The sequence below is a fragment of the Bubalus kerabau genome, chromosome 16 (genome assembly GCF_029407905.1).
Source record: "Bubalus kerabau isolate K-KA32 ecotype Philippines breed swamp buffalo chromosome 16, PCC_UOA_SB_1v2, whole genome shotgun sequence".
Classification (NCBI taxonomy): domain Eukaryota; kingdom Metazoa; phylum Chordata; class Mammalia; order Artiodactyla; family Bovidae; genus Bubalus; species Bubalus kerabau.
The window spans coordinates 23,134,576-23,160,074 of record NC_073639.1 but is presented as its reverse complement, the minus strand read 5'-3'; the positions used below and the strand labels follow the sequence as shown (position 1 = coordinate 23,160,074).

At 41.1% G+C, this 25,499-nt stretch overlaps 1 protein-coding gene across 16 annotated transcripts in view; it reads right to left on the bottom strand.

The window, feature by feature from the left end:
* Positions 1-25,499, bottom strand: part of SLC7A11 (solute carrier family 7 member 11) — a 553,887-nt gene that overhangs the window by 420,195 nt on the left and 108,193 nt on the right. For 2 of the 16 annotated variants that reach the window (XR_008703678.1, XR_008703677.1), the window contains exon 1: positions 14,652-15,593. The exons of 8 other annotated variants lie outside the window; for them this stretch is intronic. The gene's annotated coding sequence lies outside the window, so the exon portion shown is untranslated. Of the gene's footprint in view, positions 1-14,651; positions 15,594-25,499 lie in introns of those variants that run through there. 6 more of the 16 variants (XM_055550997.1, XM_055550993.1, XM_055550995.1 and 3 more) reach the window with 5 other exon arrangements.

Sequence of the window (25,499 nt, the reverse complement as noted above, 5' to 3'; positions counted from 1 at the left end):
GGTGGTCAAGATAGGCCTCATTGAGATAGTGAGGTGTCTAAAGATACTTAAAGGAAGTAAGGGAGTTAATGAAGATAATATCTGGGAAATAAGGCTCCCTATGAGCAGTTGAACTGTGGTGCTGGAGAAGACTCTTGAGAGTCCCTTGGACTGCAAGGAGATCCAACCAGTCCATTCTGAAGGAGATCAGACCTGGGTGTTCTTTGGAAGGAATGATGCTAAAGCTGCAACTCCAGTACTTTGGCCACCTCATGCGAAGACTTGACTCATTGGAAAAGACTGATGCTGGGAGGGATTGGGGGCAGGAGAAGAAGGGGACGACAGAGGATGAGATGGCTGGATGGCATCACTGACTCGATGGACGTGAGTTTGAGTGAACTCCAGGAGTTGGTGATGGACAGGGAGGCCTGGCGTGCTGCAGTTCATGGGGTCGCAAAGAGTCGGACACGACTGAGTGACTGAACTGAACCGAAATGAGGAGCAGTTAGCATCACATCACCCTGTGATGGAGTGTGCTGACTCTGTCCCAGGAGAAGCAGAAGCAAAGGAGAAAGGAGGAGATAAAGAGGAACCATGCTGAAAGGCAACCATGCTGAAAGGCAGATACTATAAGGCCTTGTAGGCCACTAAAGCTCTGAATCTTACTGAATGAAATCAGAGCTCTACTGAAGGGATTTGATCAGAGGAGCTACTCTTGACTGTGTTTGATAGGATCACTGCTGTTTTAGAGAATCAACTGTAGGAAGGTCAGGATAATCTAACCAGTTGGAAAACTATTACAATAATCCAGATAAGAAGTGATGGTAGTTCAGGTCAGGTGATAGCAGAAGGGGTGGTAAAAAGTGGTGACATTTTAGACATACGTTGCAGGTGAAGCCAACAGAACTTCCTAAGGGATGGATGTGGCATGTGAGATGGAAGAGTCAAGAATGACTCCCAAGTTTTGGTCCCAAGACAATGAAAGAATGGATATGCTAAGAGAGTGGAGGGATAAAAAGGAGAAAGTCTGGAGAAGAAGACCTCAAGTCCAGATTTAGACTTGTCTTTGGAATGTCTCTTAAGACCCCGAAGTGGAGATGGGGTAGAGTTTTGTCAAGACATCAGCCAAGGGGTTTGTTCTGGAGATATAGAGTCATTGGAATATTGATGGTATTTAAAGTGCTGAGACTCTGAGGTGATCAAGGGGATGAATGGTGCTAGGGAAAATGACCTACCACTAAGCCCTGAGGGTACTTCAACATTAAAGGACTGGGAAGAAGAGAAAGAACCAGCAAAGAAGATGAAGAGACAGCAAGCAGGAAGTAGGAAGTAGAGTCACAAAACAGTGGGAGAAAAGGAATAGGAGACATTTGAATATAGATAATTCTTCTAAGAATTCTCTCTTCAAAACGGAAGAAAGAAAATGGCTCAAAGCTGGCAAGGAAATAGATAAAATGAGTGTTTAAGAGGTTAAAAATAACAGAACATTGGCAAGTTAAAGGGAATAATTCAGTAGACTTAGGAAATGGGAAGAACTGCTGGAGCTATGCCCTTGAGTAGGAATTTGATTTATTCCACAGTGAAGGTGTTGGCTAGCTTTAGATATCATGAATTGTTCACCTATGATTCTGTCACAGGAAGGACAGAGGAGAACATGGCTACAGATATGGAAGTAAATTAATGTGGCCCCTGGAATGTATGTAAGATCAGATCAGTCGCTCAGTCATGTCCGACTCTTTGCGACCCCATGAACCGCAGCACACCAGGCCTCCCTGTCCATCACCAACTCCCGGAGTTCACTGAGACTCACGTCCATCGAGTCAGTGATGCCATTCAGCCATCTCATCCTCTGTCATCCCCTTCTCCTCTTGCCCCCAATCCCTCCCAGCATCAGAGTCTTTTCCAATGAGTCAACTCTTCGCATGAGGTGGCCAAAGTACTGGAGTTTCAGCTTTAGCATCATTCCTTCCAAAGAAATCCCAGGGCTGATCTCCTTCAGAATGGACTCGTTGGATCTCCTTGCAGTCCAAGGGACTCTCAAGGGTCTTCTCCAACACCACAGTTCAAAAGCATCAATTCTTCAGCGCTCAGCCTTCTTCACAGTCCAACTCTCACATCCATACATGACCACAGGAAAAACCATAGCCTTGACTAGACGAACCTTTGTTGGCAAAGTAACGTCTCTGCTTTTGAATATGCTATCTAGGTTGGTCATAACTTTCCTTCTAAGGAGTAAGCGTCTTTTAATTTCATGGCTGCAGTCACCATCTGCAGTGATTTTGGAGGCCAGAATAATTAAGTCTGACACTGTTTCCACTGTTTCCCCATCTATTTCCCATGAAGTGATGGGACCGGATGCCATGATCTTCGTTTTCTGAATGTTGAGCTTTAAGCCAACTTTTTCACTCTCCACTTTCACTTTCATCAAGAGGCTTTTGAGTTCCTCTTCACTTTCTGCCATAAGGGTGGTGTCATCTGCATATCTGAGGTTATTGATATTTCTCCCGGCAATCTTGATTCCAGCTTGTGTTTCTTCCAGTCCAGCATTTCTCATGATGTACTCTGCATATAAGTTAAATAAACAGGGTGACAATATACAGCCTTGACGAACCCCTTTTCCTATTTGGAACCAGTCTGTTGTTCCAAGTCCAGTTCTAACTGTTGCTTCCTGACCTGCATACATATTTCTCAAGAGGCAGATCAGGTGGTCTGGTATTCCCATCTCTTTCAGAATTTTACACAGTTTATTGTGATCCACACAGTCAAAGGCTTTGGCATAGTCAATAAAGCAGAAATAGATGCTTTTCTGGAACTCTCTTGCTTTTTCCATGATCCAGCAGATGTTGGCAATTTGATCTCTGGTTCCTCTGCCTTTTCGAAAACCAGCTTGAACATCAGGAAGTTCACGGTTCACATATTGCTGAAGCCTGGCTTGGAGAATTTTGAAGATTACTTTACTAGCGTGTGAGATGAGTGCAATTGTGCAGTAGTTTGAGCATTCTTTGGCATTGCCTTTCTTTGGGATTGGAATGAAAACTGACCTTTTCCAGTCCTGTGGCCACTGCTGAGTTTTCCAAATTGGCTGGCATATTGAGTGCAGCACTTTCACAGCATCATCTTTCAGGATTTGGAATAGCTCCACTGGAATTCCATCACCTCCACTAGCTTTGTTTGTAGTGATGCTTTCTAAGGCCCACTTGACTTCACATTCCAGGATGTCTGGCTCTAGGTCAGTGATCACACCATTGTGATTATCTGGGTCATGAAGCTCTTTCTTATACAGTTCTTCTGTGTATTCTTGCCATCTCTTCTTAATATCTTCTGCTTCTGTTAGGTCCATACCATTTCTGTCCTTTATTGAGCCCGTCTTTGCATGAAATGTTCCTTTGGTATCTCTGATTTTCTTGAAGAGATCCCTAGTCTTTCCCCTTCTGTTGTTTTCCTCTATTTCTTTGCATTGATCGCTGAAGAAGGCTTTCTTATCTCTTCTTGCTATTCTTTGGAACTCTGCATTCAGATGTTTATATCTTTCCTTTTCTCTTTTGCTTTTCACTTCTCTTCTTTTCACAGCTTTTTGTAAGGCCCCCTCAGACAGCCATTTTGCTTTTTTGCATTTCTTTTCCATGGGGATGGTCTTGATCCCTGTCTCCTGTACAATGTCACGAACCTCTGTCCATAGTTCATCAGGCACTCTATCTATCAGATCTAGTCCCTTAAATCTATTTATCACTTCCACTGTATAATCATAAGGGATTTGATTTAGGTCATACCTGAATGGTCTAGTGGTTTTCCCTACTTTCTTCAATTTAAGTCTGAATTTGGCAATAGGGAGTTCATGGTCTGAGCCACAGTCAGCTCCTGGTCTTGTTTTTGCTGACTGTATAGAGCTTCTCCATCTTTGGCTGCAAAGAATATAATCAATCTGATTTCGGTGTTGACCATCTGGTGATGTCCATATATAGAGTATTCTCTTGTGTTGTTGGAAAAAGGTGTTTGTTATGACCAGTGCATTTTCTTGGCAAAACTCTATTAGTCTTTGCCCTGCTTCATTCCACATTCCAAGGCCAAATTTGCCCATTACTCCAGGTGTTTCTTGACTTCCTACTTTTGCATTCCAGTCACCTATAATGAAAAGGACATCTTTTTTGGGTGTTAGTTCTAAAAGGTCTTGTAGGTCTTCATAGAACCGTTCAACTTCAGCTTCTTCAGCATTACTGGTTGGGGCATAGACTTGGATTACTGTGATATTGAATGGTTTGCCTTGGAAACAAACAGAGATCATTCTGTTGTTTTTGAGATTGCATCCAAGTACTGCATTTCGGACTCTTTTGTTGACCATGATGGCTACTCCGTTTCTTCTGAGGGATTCCTGCCCGCAGTAGTAGATATAATGGTCATCTGAGTTAAGGTTGCCTCTAATTTCTTTCATTTTCTGTGTAGTGTAGGAAAACAAGGCACTGAATCAATAGAAATTGCTGATGGACAGGGTGTGGACTACACAGAAAAAGACAGTGTGGACTATCCAAAAAATAGAGGGAGAGAGAAAGGGATGACTCCAAGTTTTGGGGCATGAACAGTGGGAAGGATGGATTTGCCCTATCTAGTGGTGAGCTGGAGCTGGCTCATACTGGCCCAGGGATTTGGTGAGCTGGTTGTTAAACATTAAAGTTAAATTACACAACTTGCAACCAAATAATTTATATTAAAAACAAAAACACAATATTCAACACTGATTAGTTTACTGTATTTCATCATTAGGGATGAAGTTATGTATATAATAAGTTCTCGAAGTTATTTACATTTATGATATCTGTATGATGTAAATATCACCCAATGGTGTGCTGTCTTCTTCCTAACTGTGCATTTAGTGATGTCACATTAGTAGCCTGAAATCAGTCATAATAGGATTATTCACACCATAGAAATTGGAAAATGCTAACAAATCAGAGCTTGGTGTATCATTTTGTTGCTTGTCAAGGCTTAAGTGATAGAGACTATGTATTGTTCGAACATACAGGTATGTGGTTCTGTGCTTTTACAATGTGGTTTTACATTGTAAAAGCACAAAATATTGGGGAAATATTTTTCTAGTATTCAAAACCCTTTATGTGACTCAACAAAGAAGTTACTGTGTCACCAATAAATGAGTGAAGTTCCAACACACACTGCTGTTGCTTCACATCCATCTCAGTCATTAAATGAAAATAAACAGCATGCGGGTTGGGATTATGATTGTTCACCAATTGCAACCATAGATATCTTTTTGTTAAATGTCAACAAAAGCGTTCTGTAAGAATCAATTCGCTATCGGTAAAATGCATGACAAAGTGTGTATGTAATTTTTTTTTTTTGTAGAAAAGCAATTGCAAACTTTTAGCAGCTCATCCCTGCTTTTTACTAAAATGGAAAACAGGGGGAAGTTTGTGGAAGATTATCATCAGTACTGCATGTCCTTTCTCTACCTAGTGGCTGTATATCCTTAGTGCATTACTAATTTTCTTTGTCTACTGGTCACTCACTTTGGGGATAGCAGTAACCCAAAGAATGGCAAGAGAAAGAGAACAAGGACATCACCCAGGCTCTTCTTAGTTCCCCTTAGTTCCATACAACACCCCACAATTCCTCAGCCCCAAGAAGTTCCCCTGAATTTCCAGCACCAGTGTAGACACAGAGGAGACTCTAAGGGGGATGGTGGCCTTGAGGGAAACCTCTGAGCCTACTCAAGCTGATTCAAGCCCCAAGGTTAGCTGTTTATGTCCCACGGCTTTCAGAGGAGAGTGTAGAACTATATTCATGCAGTCATCCACCTGCCGTTATGTTGTTCTCAAAAACTATGTGTAAAAGGGAAAGAGGGCTAGATTTAGATACAACAAAACTAGCTTCTGGTGCCTCACATTAGGCAAATTGCTAAATATTAACTGGGGAGTTTGGGCTAGGTCTGGAGAATTCAATGGACTGTATAGTCCATGGGGTTGCAAAGAGTCAGAACTGACTGAACGACTTTCACTTCCACTTTTCACTTTTGGTCTATGTCAGTTTGAAGTTCTTTCTAACTCTAAATTTCCATTCAAATTTATTCATCATAAGGAGCATCAGGAGACAGTAACAAGGTGACTACTGACTACAGAAGGCTATGGGTTATGCTTTAAAATTGGATATATTTTAAAGAACCTGTGGCACAAATTATTCCCTCAATGAGAGTCTCAATTTACAAGGGAAAGAGCATTTCATTAGCAGCAGAAAGAAAACTTGAGACAATATTGACCATATACTTACTCAATAGCATAACTTTTAAGTTTGTCTTTTAGAATAACGTACTTTTAAGTATAATCAAGACAACATCAGTGACTCCATCACTATTCCTATCACAAATCAAAGGTCACCCTCTTTGTGGCAGAGACCATTAGTGCTCACAAAATATTCACGTGTCCCTTCACAGACTGCAGCCTCCCTTGAAGTCAGCTTGCCAGGTGACAAGGTTCTGGCCCAGGGTATGTTAGCAAAGTGATGAAAGCTACTGCTAGGCCTGGCTTTTATAAACATCCTACAGGCTGCCACCTTCAGCACAGTAAGCCACTGGTATTTCACGAGTTTGCTTGTTGCAGCAGGTAGCGCTAATTACCATGATGCATGGACTCCCTGTTTTCCATAAACTTCCTACTAATTTATAGATCAAGTAACAACTTCTCATCATATTAAACCCCGATCCTAACTCCTTTACCCTTCCTCCCAAGAGGGCAGACACTGAAAGTATGGTTCTGCTCCATGTGACAAGGCAAATATGCTATGAGACTAGTGTTTATTTCTAGTTTCATTTTATCATAGTAAGCCGTAATAAATTCATAAGTAATCCTGTGCTGTGATTTGCAGATGCAATAAAAATAATTATATTTCATGAATGAAATGGCTAGCTAGTAGGTTTAAGTTCTCTATGCTATGCTATGCTAAGTCACTTCAGTCATGTCCGACTCTGTGTGACCCCATAGACAGCAGCCCACCAGGCTCCCCCGTCCCTGGGATTCTCCAGGCAAGAACACTGGAGTGGGTTGCCATTGCCTTCTCCAATGCATGAAAGTGAAAAGTGAAAGTGAAGTCATTCAGTCATGTCCGACTCTTAGTGACCCCATGGACTACAGCCTACGAGGCTCCTCCGTCCATGGGATTTTCCAGGCAAGAGTACTGGAGTGGGCTGCCATTGCCTTCTCCGTAAGTTCTCTAGTATTCATTATTTTAATTTGTACCTTAAAATGATTGTAGATTCATGAGAAGTTACAAAAACAGTGTATAGAAACAGTATATAGAATTCTTTCATCCTTTCCCCCGGCTTCTCTAATGTTTGTATGTTGTGTAACCATTCTACCTTATCAAACCAGGAAATTTATATTGGGACAATACTATTTGCTAGACAGCAGAACTTACTGAGCTTTCATTAGTGTTTATATGCTTTCCTCTGTATGTGTGTGTTCACGTTTCTATGCAATTTGACTCCATGTAAAATTTGTGTTCCTGACCTGTTCCATCACACAGGGGGACTTGCTCATACTATTAAATTGCTTTATATTTATACCCACTCAATATCCTCTCAATGCTATTTCTGTCCTCCAGCCACCACTGTTCTGTCTCAAGTTTTATCATTTTGGGAATCTAACATAAATTAATCATATAGCATGTATACCTTTTGAGACTGATTTCCCCCCATTGAGCAAAATGCCCTTCAGATCCATCCAAGCTGTATTATCAATAGTTTATTCCTCTTCGTTGCTGAATAGTATTTCATTGTATGGATGTACCAAGGTCTGTTTAACCACTCATCTACCGAGTGTCATTTGGGTTGTTTCCAGGCTGGGGTTATCACAAATAATGCTGTTGTACAAGTTGATGTACAAGTTTTCATTTGAATATAGATTTTTATTTCTCTGCACTTAATGCCATGGGTGTAATTCCGGGGCTTATGCTAAGTGCATATTTAGTTGTATAAAAAAAAAATCAGACTATTCTCCAGAATGCTTGTATCAATTTATATTTACCAGTGATATATGACTAACCCAGTCTCTCCACATCCTTGCCAGCACTTGATGCTGTCACTGTTTTGGATTTTAGCTGTTCTAGTATGTGTGTGTGTGTGTGTGTGTGTGTGTAGTGAGAGCTCCCTGTGGTCTAATTTGCACTTCCCTAATGGTTCTATCGTTGAACAGTTTGGGGTATGTGTGCTTATTTGCCTGCCACATTTTCTCTTTGGTGAAATGTCTGTCCATGTCTTCTGCCCATTTTCTAATTGAATTGCTTGTTTCTTTACTCTTGAGGTTTGAGGGTTATCTCTATATCCTAGATATCAGTTCTTCTACAGATATATGACTTCCAAGTATTTTCTCCAGTACTCATTAATTTCCATACATGTATTTCAAAGAAAAGCTCAAGTTCTCACAAATTCAAATGAGACTGAATAAAGATGTTGAAAAATTGGGGATACTTTAGGAGACAATGAATATAGACGTTACCAACTTCTTCTGAAACAAGAAGAAATAATCATTGCATTCTCGGTAACAGATGCAGGAAGGTTATTAAGATTCAGTAGGAAAAAGTTACATTTTAGTGTACCTACAGCAGACTGATTTTCATTATCTTAAATTGAAGACAGAAAGATAAGAACATTGAAGTGATTTACTAAGAAGTTTATCAAGCATATGTCAATATAATTATTTTTTAATCCAACAAGAAAATAGGTGTCAATAAATAAGTCATTAATAAGCTAAATGGACTTGTTTCCAGTATATTGAAATTGAAAAAGAAGCTTATTTAAAGATTAACACAGACATCAAGAAATACATTGTGGAAAGATTAAAGGGTACTGTTAATCAGCTAAGTATGTGTTTGCCTCTAAATAAGAGAAAGGTCTAGAAGCAAGAAAAAACAGGAAAAATAAAAATGTTTCATTAACAAGACCAAACATGCAATGCATTAATTAAATACCAAGAACAATTATCACTATTACTAATTTTTTTACATTGAAAAGAAAAAACAAGTTATTTTAATAAGGGTGAGAAATGGCTATTTGCTTACTACCTGAGGAAATGAAATGACCCTCTAGGGTAGTTTCAAAAATACAACACTTCAGTAATTAAAATAAAATTATAATTACAATTAATGGATTAGATTCTGTATGTATGCAGATAAAGTAGTAACATAACTATGCATAATGATGAAAACAGAATTAAGTGTTATTCATGAGACCTTACTTCATATCATCAAATTCTAGAGAAACACTGGGCAATAAAGATAATGATTTTTAACAGGTGTCTTCACCTTGTATTAATGGAATTAATATAGTTTTTAAGATTGCACTAAAACCATCTGCTAATTTATCTAAATCGGACTATTGTGAAAACTGTAAATTCTGAAAAATCCCATTTCAGATGAAAATTCTACTCTAAAAAATAGCCTTGAATAAGTCCTATTTTTAGGGGAACTCTGAACTGCAAAAAAAAAGCTACTGAATTTCTTACCTCCATAGCCTAAAATAAAGGAAAAACTATTTCATTATATTCTAATGACAAGAAAAGATGGCATGACTCTCCACATCTGCTCCTGGTTTTGGAAACAATCATAGCTAGAGCTTCACCCAAATCCCACATCTGGGAGTTGGAGTTGACCCCAAAAAAGTCACCATACCTGGACCCTAAGTTTTATCTTATCATCCTAAACCACTCTTTCTTCTTAGCACCACAAGTCTATCAATAGCACACACAGACCCAGGTTTGAAAACCTTAATCTTTCTACACTGTAACTGTTGTATCAGAGAGCCACGTGTTCTGCCAGAACTTTATCTGGGAAAGGGTTAATTTTATTACCAAAGCCTGGATACCAGGGCTTTTGAAGCCTTAATGAGCAGAAGCCCCGGAAACTATCATTTCAAAGCCTTGAGGTCTTCTTAAGTAAGCCTCCTGAGAGGTGGCAGCAGAAATGCCCCCACCTGTGGAACATACTTTCTCTGGGGGAAGTCAGCAGAATGGGTCCTTTAATTACACAAATGTAAAGAATTGATCCATTGATCCTGAAGGAAACTTTGAAGTCACCATCAACCTGTTTCAAGTTTCAGAAAAGTTGTTTTAGACAGGTTGAGTGTGCTGTTTTGATAAGCAAAGACGACTCTGTTTAGGATCTGCCATTGTCTGGATAGGAGAGAGGAGAGTGGGGTGTGGGTAGAGGATGTTAGTTTGGGTTCAGTATCACTGATGCAGTGTTTCAAATGACTCCCTGTGATTGTGGAGGGGGTTTTGTGTGATTTGTGTTGCTGTTGGTGTTTCACTGCCTTTTATAGTTAACAGAGATCTGACACTGAAAAGACGGCCAGAAAAACTTACAGACTTTGTCTTCAATTCACATTGGAGGAGAAGTTGTGAAAAGGAGCTATGCTGGGCAGTGCTTAGCTCTCATGCTGTGGGTTTTCAAAAGATAGCAAAGCCAGAATGCCCAGATGTTGGTCTGCTGGGCACTGTTGGGCAAGATCTTGGGTGGTTTCTCCTGAAGGGAAAGGACATTCCCATAGGCAATCATCTTGAACCAAAAAATGGTTTGAGGAGTTCCTCTCCCTCTTTGAGCCACATGGTAATTGGACTTAGGCTTCAGAGCAGCTACTCAGAGCCCTGGAAGAGGGAAAGGGGAGGTATGGAGGATGGGGCTTTTGGGGGGTTCCAGCCAGAGGCCAATTAGGACTGTGAGATGTTGAAGAGCATGCAAGTCTCATAGCTGGTTGAAGATTTATTCCCATGGTGTTTTCCACCATTATCCCTGAACTGTCAGTAAAATCTTACTTAATGAATTTGGTATCAGTTATGTGTAGACCACAACAAACTGTGGAAAATTCTTCAAGAGATGGGAATACCAGACCACGTGACCTGCCTCCTGAGAAATCTGTATGCAGGTCAGGAAGCAACAGCTAGAACCAGTCATGGTAAAACAGACTGGTTCCAAATTGGGAAAGGAGTACGTCAAGGCTGTATATTGTCACCCTGCTGATTTAACTTATATTCATAGTACATCACATGAAATGCCAGATGGATGAAGCACAAGCTAGAATCAAACCTGCCAGGAGCAATATCAACAACTTCAGATATGTAGATGACACCACACTTATGGCAGAAAGCGAAGAAGTAAAGAGCCTCTTGATGAATGTGAAAGAGGAGAGTGAAAAAGCTGGCTTAAAGCTCAACATTCAGAAAACAAAGATCATGGCATCCAGTCCCATCACTTCATGGCAAATAGATGGGGAAACAATGGAAACAGTGAGAGACTTTATTTTTGTGGGCTCAAAAATCACTATAAATGGTGACTGCAGCCATGAAATTAAAAGCCACTTGTTCCTTGGAAGAAAAGCTATGACAAATCTAGATAGCATATTAAAAAGCAGAGACATTAGTTGTCAAGAAAGGTCCATCTAGTCCAAGCTATGGCTTTTTCCAGTAGTCATGTATGGATGTGACAGTTGGACTATAAAGAAAGCCGAATGCCAAAGAACTGATGCTTTTGAACTGTGGTGCTAGAGAAGACTTTTAAGAGTCCCTTAGACTGCAAGGTCAAACCAGTCAATCCTAAAGGAAATTAGTCCTGAATATTCATTGGCAGGACTGATGCTGAAGCTGAAGCTCCAATATTTTGGCCACCTGATGCAAAAAACTGACTCACTGGAAAAGACTCTGATGCTGAGAAAGATTGAAGGCAGGAGGAGAAGGGAACATCAGAAGATGAGATGGTTGGATGGCATCATGGACTCGATGGACATGAGTTTGAGCAAGCTCTGGGAGTTGATAAAGGACAAGGAAGCCTGGCGTGCTGCAGTCCATGGGGTTGCAAAGAACAGGACACGACTGAGCAACTGAACTGAACTGTGTAGTAAAGGTTCTAACCTAACTGGGAATAATGAAAGAAAAAACAGGACCAGAAGAGTGAGCTGTACGAGTAGACTGGAGCTTCAAGAGGTGATAGACTGAGGCCCTGGTTGGGCTGTTTGCTAGCAGCCTGGAGAAGGTCCACTAAGACATGACTTCTGAAAGAAAAAATTTAAAGTAGGACCATGAGAGACACTAATATCCTAAAAAAATTCACAGCAGTTGCAAACTCAATATCAATGACTATTTATGCTCAGATAGAAAATTCAGACTGGTATTGAAACAGGAGGGAAGGGGACAGTGCACTCTTTTTTTTTTTTTTTTTTTTAAACTTTACATAACTGTATTAGTTTTGCCAAATATCAAAATGAATCCGCCACAGGTATACATGTGTTCCATATGCCATGACAAAAACTGGCTAGAACCAATTAGATCCAAGATGGTGGAAGATCGGACTTCCAGTGGACCTTGAGCTTCATTATGTGCTCATTGTAATGCGTTAGCATGCTAAATGACACACCCACAGGTGTCATGACGGTTTAGACGCTAACCATAAAAAGCCCAAAGTGGGCAGTGGCCTCATTCCTGGAAAGTCCCACCCCTTCCATGAAAGAGTTGTATTATAATACTACAACTATGAATAATAATCCTGTAACAGTAATCCTCCCACTCATTAGCCTATGAAATTACCCGGCCCATATAAACTATCCACGCAATATTTGGGGGCCTCTCACCTTCCGAGATGGTCCATACTCTTGCCTGTGTAGTGTATTTCTCCCAAGATCATTCTTGACTTTTTTTTTTTTAAACTTTACATAATTGTATTAGTTTTGCCAAATATCAAAATGAATCCGCCACAGGTATACATGTGTTCCCCATCCTGAACCCTCCTCCCTCCTCCCTCCCCATTCCATCCCTCTGGGTCGTCCCAGTGCACCAGCCCCAAGCATCCAGTATCGTGCATCGAACCTGGACTGGCAACTCATTTCATACATGATATTTTACATGTTTCAATGCCATTCTCCCAAATCTTCCCACCCTCTCCCTCTCTCACAGAGTCCACAAGACTGTTCTATACTTCAGTGTCTCTTTTGCTGTCTCGTACACAGGGTTATTGTTACCATTTTTCTAAATTCCATATATATGAGTTAGTATACTGTATTGGTGTTTTTCTTTCTGGCTTACTTGCCTTTTGAGATGGACTTCATTCTATCAATTAAATGTAAGTCCCTCTCTAAATAATTCCACTTCTTACCTATCACTTTATCTCTCACTGAACTCAGTGACAAGCCATTAAGAACCTGAGCTTCATTAAGTCCTGAGACCAGATGTGTGATTTCAATTAAAAGACCATGGGTTCAAGTCCCTGCACATGGGTTCAAGTTCCAGTCTGAATTGGGTAGTTTTAGCATGGACTGGAAACGCAAGCAATGATAGCTATGTTTTAATTTAATCCCTTCCCACTTTATTCTTTGCCCCATCATCATCCTAATCCAGATCCTCATGGCTCAATATCCAAATTCCTGCAACAACCTTCCGACTAGAACCTGGAAACCCATTCTTTCTATCACATGACCTGAATGACACCATGAGGTTCATCTTCACAAAGCAAGACTTTATCATAGGGCTGTTTCACCCGCACGAATCATCTGCATTGGCACAAAATTTCACATCCTGGATCAGCAATAACAACGCCAGGGTCCAAAAGCAGAAAAACACAGATCTTAAAGAACATGAAGGAATTAAGCAAAAACCTGCGCTGAGCCCTTCACCAGAGAAGCAACAAGGACTCAGTGTAACCTGTCTTGACCCAGTGACACCAGCCAGAAGGCAAGCTAGATCAGACTCCTCCTCTGAGAGGAGTGTGAAGGTGTGTGTGTGTGTTTTTTGTGGGGGAGGGGGTAGTGCTGTGTGGAGCCTGCCACACAAGCCAGGACATCACAGCAGCCTCAGCTGAAAACTGCAGGGTAAAGTGCCCCACACCCCCCCGGGTTAACTTGCCCAGGAATCCTGACAACAGAGGATGATTAATCTCCCCAATCAGAAGTTGAAAATAAAGTGTGATACGGTAAATATTGCATTCTGACCAGAAATACACACAGCTATAAGAATGACAGACGTCACATGCCAATCAACATTTACAACTAACGTACCCTGTAACCTGCCTGTGGCCTCTTCGGCAGCACACAAGACAGCGTTGAAAGCCACAGTGCTTCCCCTCAGGTTGCCAAGATTGAGGGGTGAAATAAACAAGAGACGTTCACAGTAAAAGTGTGCGGGTCTCTAATGAAAGGGCGCACAAGATGCCTTGGAAACCTGTAAGAGGTTCATATAACTTGGACCCAAGGCGGATATGGGAGAACTCTTTAGAGGAGGTAACACCTGAACTCAGAGAAGGCAATGGCACCCCACTCCAGTACTCTTGCCTGGAAAATCTCATGGATGGAGGAGCCTGATAGGCTGCAGTTCATGGGGTCACTAAGAGTCGGACACCACTGAGCAACTTCACTTTCACTTCTCACTTTCATGCATTGGAGAAGGAAATGGCAACCCACTCCAGTGTTCTTGCCTGGAGAATCCCAGGGATGGGGGAGCCTGGTGGGCTGCTGTCTATGGGGTTGCATAGAGTCGGACACGACTGAAGTGACTTAGCAGCAGCAACACTTGAACTATTGAGATTAAGTAGGTGCTAGCCTCGTATGAATGAAGACATATTCATTTCTTCTGTTTCCTGAAACAAATTATCACAAGCTTGGTGGCTAAGAGAACTGAAATGTTCTCACTCACGGTTCTGAAGGCTGAAGTCAGTATCCCCAGGCAGACACTGGCAGGGCCGCGACTCCTTGGAGGCTCTCAGGAGAACAGTTCCTTGCTTCTTTCAGCTGCTGGGGAGCTGCTGGAATTCACTGGCTTCTCCCCAGGCCACTTCAATCTCCGCCTCCGTCTTCACCGTGCCTTCTCCTCTGTGTGGGTCAAATCTCCCTCTACCTTCTTCGTAAACATATACAGCTGATAGTACTTAGAGCCCACGCAGGTAATCAAGGACTATCTTGCCATGTTAAGATCCTTAACTTCATCACATATCCAAAGATCCTTTACATTCGTTTTCCACAGAAGGTAACATTCACAGGTTCAAGGATGAGGACATGGATATCTTTCAGGGTCTACTTTTGACATGCCACATAAAGGGTCAGAGAACGGCATTTCAGGAAGAATATGAGACACTTGCAAAGGCTTCGAAATTGCAAGAGAGCAAGAAGGATTTGGGGAGAAAAAAGGAATTTAATATGGCTCAGGTATTGTTTGCACTTGGCTCATAGAGAAGCAGCAAGCTGAGGGAGTAAGGAACGTCTGCATAGCAAGGGCTTTATAGCTTGTTCTACAATTTAAAGGAGCACTTCTCAAGACCGCCTGAACACTCCTGACAAGATCCTGGTATGTCAATGAACATTACAAACTGCTCTGGGGCAGTTTATAATGAAAGACAGGAAAATATAGACCTTGTTGTTGTTCAGTCACTAAGTCATGTCCCACTCCTTGCGATCCCATGGACTGCAGCACACGAGACTTTCCTGTGCTTCACTATCTCCCAGAGTTTGCTCAAAATCAAGTCCATTGAGTCAGTGATGTTATATAGACCTTAAAGAACTTGAAAAAGAAAGGGAACCATCACAAGGACTAGGGTTCCCATGCTCTAAGAAGCCAGGCAGGCCTCTTCTATAAGGAACCATGTACCCACCAGGTAACTGAGGCCTTTGGGGGAAACGTGGAGACATGAGTTAACTGCTAACCTCCGGCTGCTTCTATATGAGCCCGTCAGTCATTCCTCTCTAAAACATCTCAAGGTGGAATTTGTGGTTGGGATAAACTAGCTTATGTGAGCCTTTTCCATGGGGAATCCTGGTTCTCAAATAAGCTGGCGAAATCTGTCTCTCAGAAGCTCCTTCATCCTGTCCCATGCATGCACTCACCAAAATTTTCCATTTTTCTAGTCAATGACCAGTGTCGAAAGAAGGGCCTCTCTACCCATCTCCTTTTCCCCTTAATAACTTTGGTTTTTTCAAGTGAGAGAAGAGAGAAATGGGTATTCAGAAAGAGTGGAGGGACGGAGGAAAATAGAGGAAGGAGAAGCAACTGACTAGACAGAAGCAAGTTAGTAAGTTCACTAAGTATTTACCAAGCACCCCCTATGTAAGCACTATTCTAGGTGTGCAGAAAATAGCAGGAAACAAGACATAAGGAACTTACATTGCAGAAGCTGTGCAAAGCCATTCTGGAGCTCCTACTCCATGCTTGCTGCTGCTGCTGCTAAGTTGCTTGGGTCGTGTCCGACTCTGTGTGACCCCATAGACGGCAACCCACCAGGCTCCCCCGTCCCTGGGATTCTCCAGACAAGAACACTGGAGTGGGTTGCCATTTCCTTCTCCAGTGCATGAAAGTGAAACGCCATGCTTAGCACTGCACTAAGCTCCATGCATTCCCTCCTTAAAGAAAGTGAAAGTCACTCAGTCGTGTCCGACTCTTTGCAAGCCCATGGACTATATACAGTGTATGGAATTCTCCAGGCCAGAATACTGGAGTGGGTAGCCTTTCCCTTCTCCAGAGTATCTTCCCAACACAGGGATCAAACCCAGGTCTCCCACATTGCAGGCAGATTCTTTACCAACTGAGCCACAAGGGAAGCCCATTCTCTTCTTAAGCCCCAAAGAAATAGGGATGAAACAAGAGTTTGAAGGCAGAGCTAGGACTGCCCTCAAAACAGAGATAGAGGTATAGAACAGTCTTATGGACTCTGTGAGAGAGGGAGAGGGTGGGAAGATTTGGGAGAATGGCATTGAAACATGTAAAATATCATGTAGGAAACGAGTTGCCAGTCCAGGTTCGATGCACGATACTGGATGCTTGGGGCTGGTGCACTGGGACGACCCAGAGGGATGGAATGGGGAGGGAGGAGGGAGGAGGGTTCAGGATGGGGAACACATGTATACCTGTGGCGGATTCATTTTGATATTTGGCACAACTAATACAATTATGTAAAGTTTAAAAATAAAATAAAATTAAAAAAAAAATACAGAGATAGAGGTAGAAACAGAGACAGTTTATGCAAAATTGTCTGGTTTCCTTACCTATAGAACCCAATTTTCTGTAACTTATTCATCTCAGACTTCACTGTGGAATCAGATGGTTTTCCAGAAACCTCAGCCAAGTCAAGCAAAAGAGTTCCAAGGATAAATAAAGGAAAGTTCCTAAGTTTGACCAGCACTCTGGGCCATGTTAAAGTGAGGCAGCTTTGGCTGGATACTCGGGTTATTTATAGAGCAAGTGAACACTAAAGCATGCTGCACTTGCAGATGGCTGGGCCAGATGATCTGTCACGATCCCTTCCAACTCCATTTATTTTGTGATTTTTTATTTTTGCCCTAGTACCTATCACAAGGACTAACAAGCGAACCATTATTAAGTGAGGAGAAAAGAGGCCAGACAAAAGATTTAGAAAGGATTTTATATCATAAAATCAATTAAAATAATATAAAGGGGAGAACTGCGTTTCTTATTTGAGAAAACCTCATCAGCAAGGATACCTTCCAGTCCTTGTGCCGAAGGTGATTTCCTGTAATCAAAATGCCTGAGGCCATCAGATGAGCCCACTCATTTAATAGACAAGGCTACCTTGACCCAGAGAAGGGACATGGCAGGCCCAGGTCTTCTGAACCCTTGTCCAAAGGTCTTTTAGCCAAATCACAGTTCAAATTATTTTAATACAGACTTCCATCTCAATTAAGGAACTTCTGACTCATTCTGGACCCAGTAAAAGTCAAAATAGATACATCTGATATGCTAATGTGCATGATTTGTGATTACAATATAATTTCACATATACATTTATATAAAATTTAATGATTATACATAGAGACAAGTTCTCTAATTCAGAAGCTATACTGAGAAACTATTTAACTCTTTTATAAGAAGAACATAACACTAGAGTAAATTATAGCCTCAGTGGTACATTATGTTATGTCTTATTAAAATAATTTCCGAGGAGATCTAATGTAAATCTGAAATTTGGCTCACATCTGAGTTCCCCCTGGGATTGTAAAGGATAATCTGACAATGAAACATCCTAGCTAGAAACTTATATTCATCTGCATAAACATAAGAAAAATATTTTATCTGGGGTACTACAGGACTTGTGTTTTTTTTCCTAGACTCCTTTGTTTTTAATAAGAATATGAGATTTTCCAGTCAAGAAATATTTTTATGGGTGTCAAGAATAGGAGGCAAACAGCAAGATGTTTTAACCTAGGTCTCAACTGAAGCGACTTAGCCGCAGCAGTGGCAGCAGAGTGAAGAAATCACAAACATGCCAGTTTGGAAATCTAGTCCATCAATGGTTGGTTGTGTTCTATAACAGTAAATAACTTAAACAACTCTTTCCATTTCTACATGACCGACTCAATCCAATGGCTGATTGAGATTTGAATAGATTAACTTCTTCCTGCTGTTAAGCAAAACAGTTTTCCAATCATTCTATTAAAAATATCAAACATCTTTCAGAACATGACTAGAGATTTTTTTTTTCCATCTTTCCAGTAGACACTGTCAAATGAAAAAACTAAAATTTAGTAATGAAGTTGATGTCCTTTATTCTAGGAAAAACAATCCATGGATTAGGGAAGTACAGTGCCTCCCAAGCAGAGGAGCCCTCTTCCCTGGGGATTTTGGACAACAGTGAGTTTTACAGAGTGTTGGAAGCAGCAGGGCAGAAAGAGGGCTTGATTGGCTAGGGCTGCATATCTGACCTTACTTAGAAAGATCAAGGAATTACACATAAAGTCCAGAGTTGGCTTGGCATTTAGAGATTGGTTGATTGGAAATACTGGTTTATGGTCAAGCAGAGCATTTACAGGAAAATGAATGTTCCGTTTGCTGACATGGCACCCTAGGCAGGAGTGACTCCATTTTGGGCCTAAAAATTTACTTTAATGCCTCTTATTCTGACAACCTGTATCAGCCTTGGTCCCACCTCAATGCAAAAAGCAGTAAGAAGCCAGGCAAATCTATCATTACCTATACAGGAAACATCAGTCTTTATTTACGAGGAAAATCAATGCTCACAAAAGCCTCTTTGAGATAGCTTTAGGAGAGAAGTATGCGTTATTACCATGATAAAATAACTTTGTATTGAGTAGCTAGTAAAGAAATTAACATTTATGGAGTACTTACAATTAGCTAAGTACTTGAATTACTTATCTCATTTTGTCCTCACAAAAATCCTTTAAGGTGCCCATTTGGCAGAAAAAGAGGGAATAAACCCATAATGGTTAATAGCCCCAAGCCACAGAAAGTAAAACTGTGGACAGAGAAACCCAGTTCTTTCCTCTCCCTCGGGTTTCTGGCCCTTCATCACCTGGAGATTTTTCTCATCAAATAAAGTGAAAGGAGCATTGGGATCAACTTCCCAGAATATAAGAGATGGCCTTCTCTTTTCATTCAAGAAAAGGAATTGCAGATGAAAAAAGACTGAAATTCCTTTTGTAGTAATTATGTGTTCGTTGTAACAGTATTTACCCAAGAATCTCAAGGATTCTGTAGTCATGAATTGACAACAATCATTAAGGAAAATCCCTGATGATTGCTTTTGCCTCAGATTCTGCAGCCCTTGCCAAGTAAAACCTTTTGTCATCTGAGAACACCGATATTTGTTGCTGGTTCTCTGGAGGGCATAAGAGTTAAACAGAGGTGTGTATGTTCTCTAAATGGATTTCACTCAACAAGAACTGAACACCTAACAAGACAACAAGAACTTATGATTTATGAGAGTTTCTAACTGATGGGAAGTCTGCTAACATCCACAAAGGCTCTCAAACGGAGGAAACCATACAGTATCTATCACAGGGTTACACGTACTATTTTAAGCTCTTATGATGAGGAAGATTTTCTGCCAAATATGGTATGTGTCCAAGAGGGACAAAAATCTGTTAGACTCTTTGGTTGCTTTTAAAAAAAAATCCTATTTAGCATCATTTTAAAATAAATTATGACCCGAAAGAGTACCATCTTAGAAATCACAGTGTCCATGTAAATGTATTCAAATTTTAGGAAAGTTTTGTTATAAATCACAACAGACCTAGATTGTGTGTGTGTGATTCCTTATACAAGGAAGACACTCCTCTTCTCTCCAATATTCAATAACTGGGTCTATTAAATAAATTGACAATATGCAGATTAACAGGAAAAAAGGTATACGGATTCATTCATTTTTAATACTACATCACAGGAAAACAATAAACATCCCCCAAAAGTGGTGAGATTGGAGAGTTTATATTCTGACTTAATGGGGGAAGGGGAGTGGAGGTGTAGGCCACAGAATAAGTGGTTTTTAGGAAAGATGAATGAGCCCTTACTAGAATAGATGCGAGGTATGATAGTTTGTGACAAAGTTTGTCAGTTTGTGACAAAGAAGTCAAAGTGGTGAGACTTCCAGTCTCTCCTGCAATAAAAGTCAATCTTTCCTAGTTGTTGAAACTCAGGGGGAGGGTATTGATGACAATTTACTTCCTTTGGGAGGATCTGTCCTCAGGCAGGTAAGGGGAGTTCAGAGGAAACCTCTGCCTGCATCTGCTGTTTTCCAAGTGCCTTCAGCTCAAAATAATCCTATGTCAAAGATTTTAGCACCCTTTATTTTATATCATTATTTTTCTGGATTATGCAATGTCAAGTTGATTAAAGATGCAAACTATGCTGCCCCAAAATATCCTTCTCTGTATGGTTCCAGGTTAAAGTGGACCAAAATAAAGGAACTTGTACCAAAACTCGGAATGTGGATATAAAAGAGTAAGCACAGTCAGACATGGTCATGTCAGAGACAAGTTCTGCCCTCTGGAGCCTCTGCTCTGCACTGAGTTCTTCTTCCTGGCTGCTGGCTTCCATGCAATGGCCCCAGGTCCACAACCAGACACAGAACTGTGGGCCCCCAGGGGCAGCATCTTCCCCAAGGCCTCTGCACAACTCTCCCAATGCAAGAGCTGGATGTGGAAGCTCTAGCTTGTCCACCCATGCAGGACTCCCAGCAAACTGAGGGCTCTTCCCTGATCTGACTCCCATTTCTAGAACTTCACCTCCCCAACTCATCTCACAGCTGCATAGGGACTCATTCTTATAATTTATCCTTTCTTCCAGAATGCACAGAGTGACTCTGCTTTCTCAAATGAATTCTAACTGCTAGACCACACATATATACAAACACACACATTATATATTTCATAATTATTTACTAAATTATTTATATATAATATAGTTCTTATATAGGTTACTGTTCAATACCCAGTACAGTATCTGATACAAAACATGTGTTCAATACTGGTCAGATTCAAAATTAGTGGAGAATTAATTTTTAGATCACTTACAAATACTCTTCTACCGAAGGGAAATCAATGCTCAGTAGCTCTTGAAAATTACACCAAACATCAAAGAGCTATTAAGTTTAATTTTGAAATGTAAAACTAAATAGAATATGCTTTTTAAAAGTAATATTCAGAGACAAGTTTCCAGACCTGATCAACTTTATTGCTTTTCTGCAATATCATGTCAACTCTTATTCCTTTCTTTAAAAGGAGGAAATCTCAAGCATATAATTTTGAAGTGACTACCCACCACAACCCTATTTCTGTGTTATGTATCTGGGGTTGTTATGTTGCCTTCTGATGTTTATCCCTTAAAAATAGGCTAGGACACTCATGGCTAGAGAAAGTCTGCCCGGGAAAGGAAAATTGTCTTCAAAAAAGGAAACTAAGCCAGATGAGACTGACTCGTGGAGCCTGGAAAATGAAGAAGTCTTGTGCTTCTTCTGCTGGGCCTGGATTTTGAGGAGAGTGGATATGTATGTAGTCAAGGGTAAGTAAAGCTGCTCCCATCACCTGGAAGAAGACCAGGAGCTAAGAAAGGTCTGTATAATAGAATATAGGACATTGAGCAAGACATGCATTATAATTAAGATTATCCAATTTATACCACCCTGTCCTGATGAACCCTGAAGGATTACCAGGAAAAGAGGGACTGTGTCTATTTTGCTCACCAACAAACCTCTAACCACAGCACAATGCAAAAGCTATGGGTTTTCCAAAAGTCATATACAGATATGAGAGTTGAACCATAAAGAAGGCTGAGTGCTGAAGAACTTTTGCTTTCAAACTGTGGTGCTGAAGACTTTTGAGAGTTCCTTGGACAGCAAGGAGATCAAACCAGTCAATCCTAAAGGAAATCAACCCTGAATACTCATTGGAGGGACTGGTGCTGAAGCTGAAGCTCCAATATTTTGGCCACCTGATGCAAAGAGCTGACTCACTGGAAAAGACCCTGATGCTGAGAAAGACTGAGGGCAGGAGGAGAAGGGGACGACAGAGGATAAAATGGTTGGATGCATCACTGGCTCAATGGACATTAATTTGAGCAAACTCCGGGTGATAGTGAAGGACAGGGAAGCCTGGTGTGCTGCAATCCATGGGGTTGCAAAAGGTCGGACACGACTGAGCAAGTGAACAAGAAGCACAATGCCTAACATACAGGAAGCATCCATACACGTTTGTTAAATGACGAGTGACTGAATATTTTCTAATGTCATCACAAAAGTCTTATTTAAATAGGACAACCCGGTCTAGCTGTGCTATGGAGACAAAGAAAAGGGGGCTGAATCTACACCTGGCCTAGAAAGGGAGTAACATACGCTGCACACCCCAGCCCTGAGCCAGTGAGGGTGGGCAGCACTGCAGCCATGAGCATTATTTTTAAAAAGTGGGTTCATGAAGAAAAGGAAAAGATACTCTAGTCCAGTCATTTCTTCCCATCAGGAGCTTCTCCCATTCTCTTTCTCTGGTCAGTTTTAAAGATTCTGTTTTTTCTACTGTGAAAAGAAAATCAAAACGGAGTTGATATTGCTAAGAGATCTATCTTAAATGGAGCATGGAGGCCACTGAGGAAGCATGACTTATGCACATCTCAGCCTGCCTGGAATCTGACCTTTCAACTACTTATTGTCTGGCTCAAGATACTTATCAGACACTTAGCCTGAAGCGACTAGTGATTCCTTAAGGACAGATGTTCCCCAACTTGCCTAAGAGTCAATCACATTTCTTGCCAGGAAACTTTAACAACCTTGTTGCTTTTTGTCTTTTTAAGATCCTGACTCTCTTCCGTAGGACACTCTGGGTTTTATCTAATCTTTGTCTTTTGAATTGAAATTAAGACACCAAATAAAGCTCTCTGTTCTTTGCAACCTCAATATTGACTGTTGTTTGACACTACTGGTATAGAAAAGTGATGGGGAACACATGTATACCTGTGGCGGATTCATTTTGATATTTGGCAAAACTAATACAGTTATGTAAAGTTTAAAAATAAAATAAAATTAAAAAAAAAAAAAGAATCTACTGTAACAGGGTATTGAAAAATTACTTGTATTTTGCTGTTATCTGCTACAGACTCATCAGAACTAAATGAAATGTATCTCTCTCCTCCCCAGGAGAATAGTCAGTCATGTAATTTTTCCTCCCAAATCAAATATTTGGGTTTTCCTTGACCTCAGGGGAAAGGAGGATGCTTTTCCAGTGTGAAGGTTGAAAAGGAGATAAAAGTCAGGTCTTTAGCTTTGTATAAATCCCTCAGTAGGCATTTTGGTTTCCAGTGTCTGCTCAAGAGTTCTCAAACTGGTGGCCCAAGACATTCTTTCTTTCAGTTTGGTTCGTCTAATGTGTATTCAGTGTTTAAAAGTTTGTAAATTAGTTGCAGTGGAGAGAAACAATAGAGCTCAAAGTTCTTAGCAATGACCTGACCAGCACTTGATAGGCCCAACTTTCCAGGGGACCAAGGCCTCCTTTATTCAGGAGGGCAAATCAACCTCTTATGACTTTCTCATGTGACAGATGGCATTTCCAAATTCCCCGCATAGCTTGTATTTACTCCACATTGCTCGGTGCCTGAGCTCAGAACTCTTTTCCCTACACCCAGATGGCTTTTCACATTTGCATTATTAGAAGCAGAAGATGTGCGTGATTCTTCCAAAGGAAGTTGCATGTCCAGCAGCCTTCCCTGACCTAGTACACTCCCCTGTGGGGTGATGAAGGGACAGAGGACTACATGCCTATTCTTGACCCTCAGCTTTGTAAACTTCCCCTCAAAAAATATAATTTCTTAATCCTCTCCAACTGACACTGTAATACTTGTCTTTATAACTTGCCATAGTTCCCCATTGTCAGTATTTAAAAAATGAGAGGTTTTACATGTAAATCTGAATTACCAGTGTGTCTTAAAAGAGCCTATATTCCCAAATGGCAGCAAACAACTAAAGCAAAGAAGCCAGTGCCCCAGTATTTCTTGAATTCAAGCTTAAGCTGTCATTTAGCATCATGTTTGCCCTGTGATTTACCTGATTGTAAAGTGAAAGAAATGTGGAAGATTTCTTCAACTCAGAGCTCCACCCTATACTTACCCCTGAAACACTAATTTATACCGCTCTGGCCTCTATAGGAATGTGTTACATGCTGATCTAAGTTCACTAAGAGATTCAGCCAGATTGTCAAAAGGGGGAAATGAAGGAGACTGTGTGTTTTGAGTGCAGGTGAAGGGACCAACACGAGGAACTGGAAATAGAAGAAGCCACATAGTTTCCAAGAGGAGGACCTATGAACTGTGAAAAGGAACACTCAACAGATATTGCAGCTGGATTGCCCTAAGTAGAAATCCCAGTGAGACAGTAGAAGACCAGCCTTCCATGAGGCATTACGTGCAGCCTGGAGTGATGGCGAAAAGACATCTTGTCCGGACTGCAGAAGTTGCTCTACATGTAACCCAAAATAAGGGTTGATTAAAAATATTGGGTTCCTCACCCTTAGTGGTGAGGCTTAAATGACATTAATATTTAGTCATGACTCAGGAGAATATAGACTGGAAAAGGCTGTATCGTTGTTCCAGATAACTCCCATTTGCTCTCCAAAGCTACGCTCCTCTCTCCTCCATCTTGGTCTCTGCTCCCAGGCAGCTAACTTGCAGATAACATCAAAATACTCTGGCTTCCAGTTGAGTTCAGTGAATGGGAAGTTCCAGTGGTTCTGTGAAGAAGAGTAGAGGCTCCCTCCCAGCAAGGTGTATTCAAGCTGGCTATGCCCCCTGCAAAGGATGCTGCTCTTCCCTAGGAGGCTAAAGCTACAGCACTCTCTCTAAGTGCCACAGACCTGAGGGTGGCAACACCCCCACTTCTGCCAGGCCAGGTTACTACACCATCCCTGTGCTTCCCTGATACTGTGCCATTTTAAGTAGAGCCTTTGAGAATACACTTTTATTCAATTAACCTGTTTCAAGTATGTCATCTATTTCCTGCTGGGACTCTGACTGACACAACATCACTGTAATAGAACAGTTCACATCTGTCACACTGAGAAGAGCAACATAACAGCCACAGGAGTAGCAGTGATAGGATCAGAACCCAACTATTGAATGCAATTGCTCCAGGTCCAGAACAAAAACAGCTTCACCTGAGATCACAGGGCTGGTTATATAACCAGAAACACAAAACACACTTGCTTACAGTGGGGAAAAAAATTCCACAAGTTATACTGGAATCCAAGCTGCCCCCCCCCATTA